Consider the following 16,411-nt stretch of genomic DNA (forward strand, 5'->3'; position numbering starts at 1 on the left):
TACGTCCCTGTTCCTTCATATTACAGGCATCACGTCCCTGTTCCTTCATATTACCGGCATTACGTCCCTGTTCCTTCATATTACAGGCATTATGTCCCTGTTCCCTCATCTTACAAGCATTATGTCCCTGTTCCTTCATATTACCGGCATTATGTCCTTGTTCCTTCATCTTACAGGCATTATGTCCCTGTTCCTTTATATTACAGGCATTTTGTACCTGTTCCTTCTTATTACAGGCATTATGTCCCTGTTCCTTCATATTACCCGGCATTATGTCCCTGTTCCCTCATCTTACAGGCATTATGTCCCTGTCCCTTAATATTACCGGCATTATGTCCCTGCTCCCTCATCTTACCGGAATTACATCCGTATTCCTTCATATCACCGACATTATGTCCCTGTTCCTTCATCTTACAGCCATTATGACCCTACAGAACCGATAAAAACACAGGGACATATACAAAAACACCGACAAAGGCCATACTTACAAATGGACACAGCCAGGCCAGAAATGCTGATGAAAGGGCGAGCAGGTGCTTTAAATAATAATAGCCACTCCCACTAGTCTTGAGGGGAGTGGTGTGTGGTGCATGGGAAGTGTACTAAGAAATAATGAATGAATAGTGTGTGTGCAAGTGTAATAATGTGAGTGAAATATAGGGGGCAGTAATAAATGAAGTGCCTCAATAGAAATAAATGGATAATGGGGTGCAAGTGAGTGAAACATGGAGGGATAGTGTGTACGTCATGAGGCACAACGTGTATAGCCAGGTAGAAGCCTATTTGTGACGCCTTGATAATTCATAGAGCGGGCTACCCTGCTTGCTATGCCAAACAACAACACACCATGCTCTCCCAGCATCAAAGACCCGGCTGTGTCCAAGAGAAGCGAATATACATAATAATGAAAAATACCTGGGGTATTGGTAATCATTTTGGCCAAAAGGACGCAAGCTCGCAATCCACGACAAGGATCCCCAGCCATTATGACCCTGTTCCTTCATCTTTACAGGCATTATGTCCCTGTTCCTTAATATTACAGGCATTTTGTACCTGTTCCTTCTTATTACAGGCAGTGATCTTCTACTTCTATATACACGGGGTAGGGGCTTCAGTATCACGTCGGTATTCCAGTGAGGAGCCAGATATGTGGACTGCAGTGTGTCCCCTAATAGCGTCCTAGAAGCAGCTGACTGAATTGGGTCTTAGACCAGGGAATGTTAATCTGAAGAGAAAGAGGATCACTCGCCAGCAAGTATAGCAGTAAGGTATTCAGGCAGGAAAACACATTCTCGTAGCGGCGTCGTCGGACGCCGTTTGTGCCGATGCCTGCATGTACAGGAGTGGCAGAAACTCACCGCTGAATATCCGCTCAGTTGCTCATAGCGCTGTATAAGCGCACGAGCAGTGGATCAAACAGCTGACTTGCGGTGTTGCTTCTTCGGCGTCCAGCTTGCTGCTGGGCAACGTGTTTCCGCAATCCTTGGAGAGAGGGCCAGTGTTTTCTTAGCTGCTGTCACTGTTACTAATGTTACCAGATTCTCACAATAAATCTGTTACTGGGACCAACTTTGACACAAGTATCGGCTCGGCCCGTATCTCATTCTGCCGGACGGCTGGGATTAATAAGGCTGCTGGCAATAAATCTGTTAACCTCTAGTACTAATAATGAATCTGTCTGCTGTCCCTATATAGGACTCACTTTATTACAGTAACGCGTGCAGTTTCTTGCAGAGCAGCATTTAGTGAGACGCATTCAATGATTGAAAAAGGACAAAACTGATGCAGCTGATACGGCATTTTACAAGAGCAAAACCCAATGTTGGAGGGGCCGTGTTTTCCAAGCTGCTCTCATTGCTACAAATGTTACGAGATTTTCAAAACAAACAATTTGTAGCACCAAGTTCCACATAAGTATGGACTTGCATTGTCTTGTATGTCACTTTGCCAGACTGCTGGTATAATCGAGCTGCTGGCAATACAATGACAGGAAACAGAATGCACCTATTTCTACTTCGTACTAACACTGTGCGTTGTCTATACTTAGGACTGACCTCATCCCACTAACGCATGAAGTTGCTGCAGAGTAACATTTACTGAGACGCATTCGAAGAATCCAGTGAGACTGGAAGATATAATTTAAGACACTATGTAGTCGGGGGCGGGTTGTAGATCGTGAACATGAATCACTGGAGTAGTTGTACTATTAATGTGTCCTGTACAGTATAGTTAATGCACCAATGAGGACAGCGCCACCATCTGCACGAGGCAGTAGTGAATGTATAGGTCATGAGTAACGCAGTTCTACTCCCACCCACCCTACGGCTTCCTCTTCAATGTGAAACCCCGCGGTATATGAATTCATATGGGTAGATCTCTGTACAAGCAGAGCCACTTATCTGGCGCAGAACGTTTACATATCGGAGATCAGCGGTGAGAGCTCTGTTCTAAGGACCATGTGGGCGGCTCTTAAAAGAGCCTTTGTGGTTAATTAATTATTAATCCCAGCCGTCCGGCAGAATGAGATACGGGCCGAGCCGATACTTGTGTCAAAGTTGGTCCCAGTAAATGTATTGTTTGTTGTGAGAATCTCGTAACATTAGTAGCAGTGACAGCAGCTAAGAAAACACTGGCCCTCTCTCCAAGGATTGCGGAAAGCACGTTGGCCAGCAGCAAGCTGGACGACGAAGAAGCAACACCGCAAGTCCGCTGTTTGATCCACTGCTCGTGCGCTTATACAGCGCTATGAGCAACTGAGCGGATATTCAGCGGTGTTTCTGCCACTCCTGTACGTGCAGGCATCGGCACAAACGGCGTCCGGCAGCGCCGCTACGAGGATGTGTTTTCCTGCCGGAGGATCACTCGGCAGCAAGTATAGCACTAAGGTACTCTTTCCCTTCAGATTAACATTCCCTGGTCTAAGACCCAATTCAGTCTGCTGCTTCTAGGACGCTATTATGTCCCTGTTCCCTCACCTTACCGGCATTATGTCCCTGTTCCCTCATTTGAACCGGAATTATCTGCCTGTTCCTCTATATTACCGGAATTACGTCCCTATTCCTTCATATTACCGGCATTACGACCCTGTTCCTTCATATTACCGGCAATACGTCCCTGTTCCTTCAAATTACCGGCATAATTTCACTGTTACTTCATATTACCGGCATTATTTTCCTGTTCCTTCATATAACCGGCATTATGTTCACTGTAGGAGGTTCCTCATCTTACAGGCATTATGTCCCTGTTTCTTAATATTACAGACATTATGTCCCAGTTCCCTCATATTACCGGCATTACGTCCCTGCTCCTTCATATTATCGGCATTACGTCCCTGTTTCTTCATATTACCAGCATTACGTCACTGTTACTTATTACCGAAATTGCGTCCCTATTCCTTCATATTACCGGCATTATGTCCCTGTTCCTTCATATTACCAGCATTATGTCCCTGTTCCTTCATCTTACCGGCATTTTCTCCCTGTTCCTTCATCTTACCCACATTTAGTCCCTGTTCCCTCATCTTACCGGCATTATGTCCCTTTTCCCTCATCTTACCGGCATTATGTGCCTGTTAATTCATATTATCGGCATTACGTCCCTGTTCCTTCAAATTACCGGCATTACGTCCCTGTTCCTTCATATTACCTGCATTATGTCCCTGTTCCTTCATATTATCGGCATTACGTCCCTGTTCCTTCATATTATCGGCATTATGTCCCTGCTCCTTCATATTATCGGCATTATGTCCCTGCTCCTTCATATTACAGACATTATGTCCCTGTTCCCTCATCTTACAGGCATTTTGTACCTGTTCCTTCTTATTACCGGCATTATGTCCCTGTTCCTTCATCTTACAGGCATTATGTCCCTGTTCCTTCTTATTACAGGCATTATTTCCCTGTTCCTTCATACTACCGGCATTATGACCCTGTTCCCTCATCTTACAGGCATCATGTCCCTGTTTCTTCATATAACAGGCATTATGTCCCTATTCCTTCATATTAGCGGCATTATGTCCCTGTTCCTTCATCTTACAGGCATTATGTCCCTGTTCCTTTATATTACAGGCATTTCGTACCTATTCCTTCATATTACCGGCATTATGTCCCTGTTCCCTCATCTTACAGGCATTATGTCCCTGTTCCTTCATATTACCGGCATTATGTCCCTGCTCCCTCATCTTACCGGCATTACGTCCCTATTCCTTCATATTACCGGCATTATGTCCCTGTTCCTTCATCTTACAGGCATTATGTCCCTGTTCCTTCATAATACCGTCATTGTGTCCCTATTCCTTCATATTACCGGCATTTTGTCCCTGTTCCTTCATCTTACAGGCATTATGTCCCTGTTCCTTTATATTACAGGCATTTTGTACCTATTCCTTCATATTACCGGCATTATGTCCCTGTTCCTTCATCTTACAGGCATTATGTCCCTGTTCCTTCTTATTACAGGCATTATGTCCCTGTTTCTTCTTATTACAGCCATTTTGTACCTGTTCCTTCATCTTACAAGCATTATGTCCCTGTTCCTTCATATTACAGGCATTATGTCCCTGTTCCTTCTTATTGCCGGCATTATGTCCCTGTTCCTTCATCTTACAGGCATTATGTCCCCGTTCCTTTATATTACAGGCATTATGTACCTGTTCCTTCTTATTACAGGCATTATGTCCCTGTTCCTTCATCTTACATGCATTATGTCCCTGTTCCTTCATCTTACAGGCATTATGTCCCTATTCCTTCATATTACCGGCATTATGTCCCTGTTCATTCATCTTACAGCCATTATGTCCCTGTTTCTTCATATTACAGGCATTATTTCCCTGTTCCTTCATATTACCGGCATTATGTCCCTGTTCCTTCTTATTACAGGCATTATGTCCCTGTTCCTTCATATTACCGGTATTATGTCCCTGTTCCTTCATATTACCGGCATTATGTCCCTGTTCCTTCATCTTACAGGCATTATGTCCCTATTCCTTCATATTACAGGCATTATGTCCCTGTTCCCTCATCTTACAGGCATCATGTCCCTGTTTCTTCACATAACAGGCATTATGTCCCTATTCCTTCATATTACCGGCATTATGTCCCCGCTCCCTCATCTTACAGGCATTACCTCCCTATTCCTTCATATTACCGGCATTATGTCCCTGTTCCTTCATCTTACAGGCATTATGTCCCTGTTCCTTTATATTACAGGCATTTTGTACCTATTCCTTCATATTACCGGCATTATGTCCCTGTTCCCTCATCTTACAGGCATTATGTCCCTGTTCCTTCATATTACCGGCATTATGTCCCTGCTCCCTCATCTTACCGGCATTACGTCCCTATTCCTTCATATTAATGGGATTATGTCCCTGTTCCTTCATCTTGCAGGCATTATGTCCCTGTTCCTTTATATTACAGGCATTTTGTACCTGTTCCTTCTTATTACAGGCATTATGTCCCTGTTACTTCATATTACCGGCATTATGTCCCTGTTCCCTCATCTTACAGGCATTATGTCCCTGTTCCTTCATATTACCGGCATTATGTCCCTGTTCCTTCATCTTACAGCAATTATGTCCCTGTTCCTTCATCTTACCGGCATTATGTCCCTGTTCCTTCATCTTACAGGCATTATGTCCCTGTTCTTTTATATTACAGGCATTTTGTACCTATTCCTTCATATTACCGGCATTATGTCCCTGTTCCTTCATATTACAGGCATTATGTCCCTGTTTCCTCATCTTACAGGCATTATGTCCCTATTCCTTCATATTACCGGCATTATGTCCCTGTTCCTTTATATTACAGGCATTTTGTACCTATTCCTTCATATTACCGGCATTATGTCCCTGTTCCTTCATATTACCGGCTTCATGTCCCTGTTCCTTCATCTTACAGGAATTTTGTCCCTGTTCTTTCATATTACCGGCATTATGTCCCTGTTCCCTCATCTTACAGGCATTTTGTACCTGTTCCTTCTTATTACCGGCATTATGTCCCTGTTCCTTCATCTTACTGGCATTATGTCCCTATTCCTTCATATTACCAGCAATATGTCCCTGTTCATTCATCTTACAGGCATTATGTCCCTGTTTCTTCATATAACAGGCATTATGTCCCTATTCCTTCATAATACCGGCATTATGTCCCTGTTCCCTCATCTTACAGGCATTATTTCCCTGTTCCTTCATATTACCGGCATTATGTCCCCGCTCCCTCATCTTACAGGCATTACCTCCCTATTCCTTCATATTACCGGCATTATGTCCCTGTTCCTTCATCTTACAGGCATTATGTCCCTGTTCCTTTATATTACAGGCATTTTGTACCTATTCCTTCATATTACCGGCATTATGTCCCTGTTCCCTCATCTTACAGGCATTATGTCCCTGTTCCTTCATGTTACCGGCATTATGTCCCTGCTCCCTCATCTTACCGGCATTACGTCCCTATTCCTTCATATTAATGGGATTATGTCCCTGTTCCTTCATCTTGCAGGCATTATGTCCCTGTTCCTTTATATTACAGGCATTTTGTACCTGTTCCTTCTTATTACAGGCATTATGTCCCTGTTCCTTCATATTACCGGCATTATGTCCCTGTTCCCTCATCTTACAGGCATTAGGTCCCTGTTCCTATATATTACCGGCATTATGTCCCTGTTCCTTCATCTTACAGCCATTATGTCCCTGTTCCTTCATCTTACAGGCATTATGTCCCTGTTCCTTAATATTACAGGCATTTTGTACCTGTTCCTTCTTATTACAGGCATTATGTCCCTGTTCCTTCATATTACAGGCATTATGTCCCTGTTTCCTCATCTTACAGGCATTATGTCCCTATTCCTTCATATTACCGGCATTATGTCCCTGTTCCTTCATCTTACAGGCATTATGTCCCTGTTCCTTTATATTACAGGCATTTTGTACCTATTCCTTCATATTACAGGCATTATGTCCCTGTTCCTTCATATTACAGGCATTATGTCCCTGTTTCCTCATCTTACAGGCATTATGTCCCTATTCCTTCATATTACCGTCATTATGTCCCTGTTCCTTCATCTTACAGGCATTATGTCCCTGTTCCTTTATATTACAGGCATTTTGTACCTATTCCTTCATATTACCGGCATTATGTCCCTGTTCCTTCATATTACCGGAATCATGTCCCTGTTCCTTCATCTTACAGGAATTTTGTCCCTGTTCTTTCATATTACCGGCATTATGTCCCTGTTCCCTCATCTTACAGGCATTTTGTACCTGTTCCTTCTTATTACCGGCATTATGTCCCTGTCCCTTCATCTTACTGGCATTATGTCCCTATTCCTTCATATTACGAGCATTATGTCCCTGTTCATTCATCTTACAGCCATTATGTCCCTGTTCCTTCATATTACAGGCATTATTTCCTTGTTCCTTCATATTACCGGCATTATGTCCCTGTTCCTTCTAACTACAGGCATTATGTCCCTGTTCCTTCATATTACCGGCATTATATCCCTGTTCCTTCATATTACCGGCATTATGTCCCTGTTCCTTCATATTACCGGCATTATGTCCCTGTTCCTTCATCTTACAGGCATTATGTCCCTGTTCCTTAATATTACAGGCATTTTGTACCTGTTCCTTCTTATTACAGGCATTATGTCCCTGTTCCTTCATCTTACAGGCATTATGTCCCTGTTCCTTTATATTACAGGCATTTTGTACCTATTCCTTCATATTACCGGCATTATGTCCCTGTTCCTTCATATTACAGGCATTATGTCCCTGTTTCCTCATCTTACAGGCTTTATGTCCCTATTCCTTCATATTACCGGCATTATGTCCCTGTTCCTTCATCTTACAGGCATTATGTCCCTGTTCCTTTATATTACAGGCATTTTGTACCTATTCCTTCATATTACCGGCATTATGTCCCTGTTCCTTCATATTACCGGCATCATGTCCCTGTTCCTTCTTATTACAGGCATTATGTCCCTGTTCCTTCTTATTACAGGCTTTATGTCCCTATTCCTTCATATTACCGGCATTTTGTCCCTGTTCCTTCTTATTACAGGCATTATGTCTCTGTTCCTTCATATTACCGGCATTATGTCCCTATTCCTTCATCTTACAGGCATTATGTCCCAGTTCCTTCATCTTACAGGCATTATGTCCCTATTCCTTCATATTACAGGCATTATGTCCCTGTTCCTTCTTATTACAGGCATTATGTCCCTGTTCCTTCTTATTGCAGGCATTATGGCCCTGTTCCTTCTTATTACAGGCATTATGTCCCTGTTCCTTCTTATTACAGGCATTATTTCCCTGTTCCTTCTTATTACCGGCATTATGTCCGTGTTCCCTCATCTTACAGGCATCATGTCCCTGTTTCTTCATATAACAGGCATAATGTCCCTATTCCTTCATATTAGCGGCATTATGTCCCTGTTCCTTCATCTTACAGGCATTATGTCCCTGTTCCTTTATATTACAGGCATTTCGTACCTATTCCTTCATATTACCGGCATTATGTCCCTGTTCCCTCATCTTACAGGCATTATGTCCCTGTTCCTTCATATTACCGGCATTATGTCCCTGCTCCCTCATCTTACCGGCAATACGTCCCTATTCCTTCATATTACCGGCATTATGTCCCTGTTCCTTCATCTTACAGGCATTATGTCCCTGTTCCTTCATATTACCGGCATTATGTCCCTGCTCCCTCATCTTACCGGCATTACGTCCCTATTCCTTCATATTACTGGGATTATGTCCCTGTTCCTTCATCTTGCAGGCATTATGTCCCTGTTCCTTCATATTACAGGCATTTTGTACCTGTTCCTTCTTATTACTGGCATTATGTCCTTGTTCCTTCATATTACCGGCATTATGTCCCTGTTCCTTCATATTACCGGCATTATGTCCCTGTTCCCTCATCTTACAGGCATTATGTCCCTGTTCCTTCATATTTCCGGCATTATGTCCTTGCTCCCTCATCTTACCGGCATTACGTCCCTATTCCTTCATATTACCGGCATTATGTCCCTGCTCCTTCATCTTACAGGCATTATGTCCCTGTTCCTTAATATTACAGGCATTTTGTACCTGTTCCTTCTTATTACAGGCTTTATGTCCCTATTCCTTCATATTACCGGCATTTTGTCCCTGTTCCTTCTTATTACAGGCATTATGTCCCTGTTCCTTCATATTACAGGCATTATGACCCTGTTTCCTCATCATACAGCCATTATGTCCCTGTTCCTTCATATTACAGGCATTATGTCCCTGTTCCTTCATCTTACAGGCATTATGTCCCTGTTCCTTCATATTACCGGCATCATGTCCCTGTTCCTTCATCTTACAGGAATTTTGTCCCTGTTCGTTCATATTACCGGCATTATGTCCCTGTTCCCTCATCTTACAGGCATTTTGTACCTGTTCCTTCTTATTACCGGCATTATGTCCCTGTTCCTTCTTCTTACCGGCATTATGTCCCTGTTCCTTCATCTTACAGGCATTATGTCCCTGTTCCTTCTTAATACAGGCATTATTTCCCTGTTCCTTCATATTACCGGCATTATGTCCCTGTTCCTTCTTATTACAGGCATTATGTCCCTGTTCCTTCTTATTACAGGCATTATGTCCCTGTAACTGGGATTATGTCCCTGTTCCTTCATCTTGCAGGCATTATGTCCCTGTTCCTTTATATTACAGGCATTTTGTACCTGTTCCTTCTTATTACAGGCATTATGTCCCTGTTCCTTCATATTACCGGCATTATGTCCCTGTTCCCTCATCTTACAGGCATTATGTCCCTGTTCCTTCATCTTACAGGCATTATGTCCCTGTTCCTTCATCTTACAGGCATTATGTCCCTGTTCCTTCTTATTACAGGCATTATGTCCCTGTTCCTTCTTATTACAGGCATTATGTCCCTGTTCCCTCACATTACCGGCATTATGTCCCTGTTCCTTCATATTACCGGCATTATGTCTCTATTCCTTCATATTACCGGCATTATGTCCCTGTTCATTCATCTTACAGCCATTATGTCCCTGTTCCTTCATATTACAGGCATTATTTCCCTGTTCCTTCATATTACCGGCATTATGTCCCTGTTCCTTCTTATTACAGGCATTATGTCCCTGTTCCTTCATATTACCGGCATTATGTCCCTGTTCCTTCATATTACCGGCATTATGTCCCTATTCCTTCATCTTACAGGCATTATGTCCCAGTTCCTTCATCTTACAGGCATTATGTCCCTATTCCTTCATATTACAGGCATTATGTCCCTGTTCCTTCTTATTACAGGCATTATGTCCCTGTTCCTTCTTATTACAGGCATTATTTCCCTGTTCCTTCTTATTACCGGCATTATGTCCCTGTTCCCTCATCTTACAGGCATCATGTCTCTGTTTCTTCATATAACAGGCATTATGTCCCTATTCCTTCATATTAGCGGCATTATGTCCCTGTTCCTTCATCTTACAGGCATTATGTCCCTGTTCCTTTATATTACAGGCATTTCGTACCTATTCCTTCATATTACCGGCATTATGTCCCTGTTCCCTCATCTTACAGGCATTATGTCCCTGTTCCTTCATATTACCGGCATTATGTCCCTGCTCCCTCATCTTACCGGCAATACGTCCCTATTCCTTCATATTACCAGCATTATGTCCCTGTTCCTTCATCTTACAGGCATTATGTCCCTGTTCCTTCATATTACCGGCTTTATGTCCCTGTTCCCTCATCTTACAGGCATCATGTCTCTGTTTCTTCATATAACAGGCATTATGTCCCTATTCCTTCATATTACTGGGATTATGTCCCTGTTCCTTCATCTTGCAGGCATTATGTCCCTGTTCCTTCATATTACAGGCATTTTGTACCTGTTCCTTCTTATTACTGGCATTATGTCCTTGTTCCTTCATATTACCGGCATTATGTCCCTGTTCCTTCATATTACCGGCATTATGTCCCTGTTCCCTCATCTTACAGGCATTATGTCCCTGTTCCTTCATATTTCCGGCATTATGTCCTTGCTCCCTCATCTTACCGGCATTACGTCCCTATTCCTTCATATTACCGGCATTATGTCCCTGCTCCTTCATCTTACAGGCATTATGTCCCTGTTCCTTAATATTACAGGCATTTTGTACCTGTTCCTTCTTATTACAGGCTTTATGTCCCTATTCCTTCATATTACCGGCATTTTGTCCCTGTTCCTTCTTATTACAGGCATTATGTTCCTGTTCCTTCATATTACAGGCATTATGACCCTGTTTCCTCATCATACAGCCATTATGTCCCTGTTCCTTCAAATTACAGGCATTATGTCCCTGTTCCTTCATCTTACAGGCATTATGTCCCTGTTCCTTCATATTACCGGCATTATGTCCCTGTTCCTTCATCTTACAGGCATTATGTCCCTATTCCTTCATATTACCAGCATCATGTCCCTGTTCCTTCATCTTACAGGAATTTTGTCCCTGTTCGTTCATATTACCGGCATTATGTCCCTGTTCCCTCATCTTACAGGCATTTTGTACCTGTTCCTTCTTATTACCGGCATTATGTCCCTGTTCCTTCATCTTACCGGCATTATGTCCCTGTTCCTTCATCTTACAGGCATTATGTCCCTGTTCCTTCTTAATACAGGCATTATTTCCCTGTTCCTTCATATTACCGGCATTATGTCCCTGTTCCTTCTTATTACAGGCATTATGTCCCTGTTCCTTCTTATTACAGGCATTATGTCCCTGTAACTGGGATTATGTCCCTGTTCCTTCATCTTTCATGCATTATGTCCCTGTTCCTTCATCTTACAGGCATTATGTCCCTGTTCCTTCTTATTACAGGCATTATGTCCCTGTTCCTTCTTATTACCGGCATTATGTCCCTGTTCCTTCATATTACCGGCATTATGTCTCTATTCCTTCATATTACCGGCATTATGTCCCTGTTCATTCATCTTACAGCCATTATGTCCCTGTTCCTTCATATTACAGGCATTATTTCCCTGTTCCTTCATATTACCGGCATTATGTCCCTGTTCCTTCTTATTACAGCCATTATGTCCCTGTTCCTTCATATTACCGGCATTATGTCCCTGTTCCTTCATATTACCGGCATTATGTCCCTGTTCCTTCATCTTACAGGCATTATGTCCCTGTTCCTTCATATTACCGGCATTATTTCCCTGTTCCTTCATATTACCGGCATTATGTCCCTGTTCCTTCTTATAACAGGCATTATGTCCCTGTTCCTTCATATTACCGGCATTATGTCCCTGTTCCTTCATATTACAGGCATTATTTCCCTGTTCCTTCATATTACCGGCATTATGTCCCTGTTCCTTCTTATTACAGACATTATGTCCCTGTTCCTTCATATTACCGGCATTATGTCCCTGTTCCTTCATATTATCGGCATTATGTCCCTATTCCTTCATCTTACAGGCATTATGTCCCTGTTCCTTCATCTTACAGGCATTATGTCCCTATTCCTTCATCTTACAGCCATTATGTCCCTATTCCTTCTTATTACAGGCATTATGTCCCTGTTCCTTCATATTACAGGCATTATGTCCCTGTTCCTTCTTATTACAGGCATTATGTCCCTGTTCCTTCTTATTACAGGCATTATTTCCCTGTTCCTTCTTATTACCGGCATTGTGTCCCTATTCCTTCATATTACCGGCATTTTGTCCCTGTTCCTTCATCTTACAGGCATTATGTCCCTGTGCCTTTATATTACAGGCATTTTGTACCTGTTCCTTCTTATTACAGGCTTTATGTCCCTATTCCTTCATATTACCGGCATTTTGTCCCTGTTCCTTCTTATTACAGGCATTATGTCCCTGTTCCTTCATATTACCGGCATTATGTCCCTATTCCTTCATCTTACAGGCATTATGTCCCAGTTCCCTCATCTTACAGGCATTATGTCCCTATTCCTTCATATTACAGGCATTATGTCCCTGTTCCTTCTTATTACAGGCATTATGTCCCTGTTCCCTCACATTACCGGCATTATGTCCCTGTTCCTTCATATTACCGGCATTATGTCTCTATTCCTTCATATTACCTGCATTATGTCCCTGTTCATTCATCTTACAGCCATTATGTCCCTGTTCCTTCATATTACAGGCATTATTTCCCTGTTCCTTCATATTACCGGCATTATGTCCCTGTTCCTTCTTATTACAGGCATTATGTCCCTGTTCCTTCATATTACAGGCATTATGTCCCTGTTCCTTCATATTACCGGCATTATGTCCCTATTCCTTGATCTTACAGGCATTATGTCCCTGTTCCTTCATCTTACAGGCATTATGTCCCTATTCCTTGATCTTACAGGCATTATGTCCCTATTCCTTCTTATTACAGGCATTATGTCCCTGTTCCTTCATATTACAGGCATTATGTCCCTGTTCCTTCTTATTACAGGCATTATGTCCCTGTTCCTTCTTATTACAGGCATTATTTCCCTGTTCCTTCTTATTACCGGCATTTTGTCCCTATTCCTTCATATTACCGGCATTTTGTCCCTGTTCCTTCATCTTACAGGCATTATGTCCCTGTTCCTTTATATTACAGGCATTTTGTACCTGTTCCTTCTAATTACAGGCTTTATGTCCCTATTCCTTCATATTACCGGCATTTTGTCCCTGTTCCTTCTTATTACAGGCATTATGTCCCTGTTCCCTCACCTTACCGGCATTACGTCCCTATTCCTTCATATTACCGGCATTATGTCCCTGTTCCTTCATCTTACAGGCATTATGTCCCTGTTCCTTCATATTACCGGCATTATGTCCCTGTTCCCTCATCTTACCGGCATTACGTCCCTATTCCTTCATATTACTGGGATTATGTCCCTGTTCCTTCATCTTGCAGGCATTATGTCCCTGTTCCTTCATATTACAGTCATTTTGTACCTGTTCCTTCTTATTACTGGCATTATGTCCTTGTTCCTTCATATTACCGGCATTATGTCCCTGTTCCTTCATATTACCGGCATTATGTCCCTGTTCCCTCATCTTACAGGCATTATGTCCCTGTTCCTTCATATTTCCGGCATTATGTCCTTGCTCCCTCATCTTACCGGCATTACGTCCCTATTCCTTCATATTACCGGCATTATGTCCCTGCTCCTTCATCTTACAGGCATTATGTCCCTGTTCCTTAATATTACAGGCATTTTGTACCTGTTCCTTCTTATTACAGGCTTTATGTCCCTATTCCTTCATATTACCGACATTTTGTCCCTGTTCCTTCTTATTACAGGCATTATGTCCCTGTTCCTTCATATTACAGGCATTATGTCCCTGTTCCTTCTTATTACAGGCATTATGTCCCTGTTCCTTCTTATTACAGGCATTATTTCCCTGTTCCTTCTTATTACCGGCATTGTGTCCCTATTCCTTCATATTACCGGCATTTTGTCCCTGTTCCTTCATCTTACAGGCATTATGTCCCTGTGCCTTTATATTACAGGCATTTTGTACCTGTTCCTTCTTATTACAGGCTTTATGTCCCTATTCCTTCATATTACCGGCATTTTGTCCCTGTTCCTTCTTATTACAGGCATTATGTCCCTGTTCCTTCATATTACCGGCATTATGTCCCTATTCCTTCATCTTACAGGCATTATGTCCCAGTTCCTTCATCTTACAGGCATTATGTCCCTATTCCTTCATATTACAGGCATTATGTCCCTGTTCCTTCTTATTACAGGCATTATGTCCCTGTTCCCTCACATTACCGGCATTATGTCCCTGTTCCTTCATATTACCGGCATTATGTCTCTATTCCTTCATATTACCTGCATTATGTCCCTGTTCATTCATCTTACAGCCATTATGTCCCTGTTCCTTCATATTACAGGCATTATTTCCCTGTTCCTTCATATTACCGGCATTATGTCCCTGTTCCTTCTTATTACAGGCATTATGTCCCTGTTCCTTCATATTACAGGCATTATGTCCCTGTTCCTTCATATTACCGGCATTATGTCCCTATTCCTTCATCTTACAGGCATTATGTCCCTGTTCCTTCATCTTACAGGCATTATGTCCCTATTCCTTGATCTTACAGGCATTATGTCCCTATTCCTTCTTATTACAGGCATTATGTCCCTGTTCCTTCATATTACAGGCATTATGTCCCTGTTCCTTCTTATTACAGGCATTATGTCCCTGTTCCTTCTTATTACAGGCATTATTTCCCTGTTCCTTCTTATTACCGGCATTTTGTCCCTATTCCTTCATATTACCGGCATTTTGTCCCTGTTCCTTCATCTTACAGGCATTATGTCCCTGTTCCTTTATATTACAGGCATTTTGTACCTGTTCCTTCTTATTACAGGCTTTATGTCCCTATTCCTTCATATTACCGGCATTTTGTCCCTGTTCCTTCTTATTACAGGCATTATGTCCCTGTTCCCTCACCTTACCGGCATTACGTCCCTATTCCTTCATATTACCGGCATTATGTCCCTGTTCCTTCATCTTACAGGCATTATGTCCCTGTTCCTTCATATTACCGGCATTATGTCCCTGCTCCCTCATCTTACCGGCATTACGTCCCTATTCCTTCATATTACTGGGATTATGTCCCTGTTCCTTCATCTTGCAGGCATTATGTCCCTGTTCCTTCATATTACAGGCATTTTGTACCTGTTCCTTCTTATTACTGGCATTATGTCCTTGTTCCTTCATATTACCGGCATTATGTCCCTGTTCCTTCATATTACCGGCATTATGTCCCTGTTCCCTCATCTTACAGGCATTATGTCCCTGTTCCTTCATATTTCCGGCATTATGTCCTTGCTCCCTCATCTTACCGGCATTACGTCCCTATTCCTTCATATTACCGGCATTATGTCCCTGCTCCTTCATCTTACAGGCATTATGTCCCTGTTCCTTAATATTACAGGCATTTTGTACCTGTTCCTTCTTATTACAGGCTTTATGTCCCTATTCCTTCATATTACCGACATTTTGTCCCTGTTCCTTCTTATTACAGGCTTTATGTCCCTATTCCTTCATATTACCGACATTTTGTCCCTGTTCCTTCTTATTACAGGCATTATGTCCCTGTTCCTTCATATTACCGGCATTATGTCCCTATTCCTTCATATTACTGGCATTATGTCCCTGTTCCTTCATCTTACAAGAATTTTGTCCCTGTTCGTTCATATTACCGTCATTATGTCCCTCTTCCCTCATCTTATAGGCATTTTGTACCTGTTCCTTCTTATTACCGGCATTATGTCCCTGTTCCTTCATCTTACAGGCATTATGTCCCTATTCCTTCATATTACCAGCATCATGTCCCTGTTCCTTCATCTTACAGGACTTTTGTCCCTGTTCGTACATATTACCGGCATTATGTCCCTGTTCCCTCATCTTGCAGGCAT

This window comes from Rhinoderma darwinii, chromosome 11, assembly GCF_050947455.1.
Source record: "Rhinoderma darwinii isolate aRhiDar2 chromosome 11, aRhiDar2.hap1, whole genome shotgun sequence".
Taxonomy (NCBI): Eukaryota; Metazoa; Chordata; class Amphibia; order Anura; family Rhinodermatidae; genus Rhinoderma; species Rhinoderma darwinii.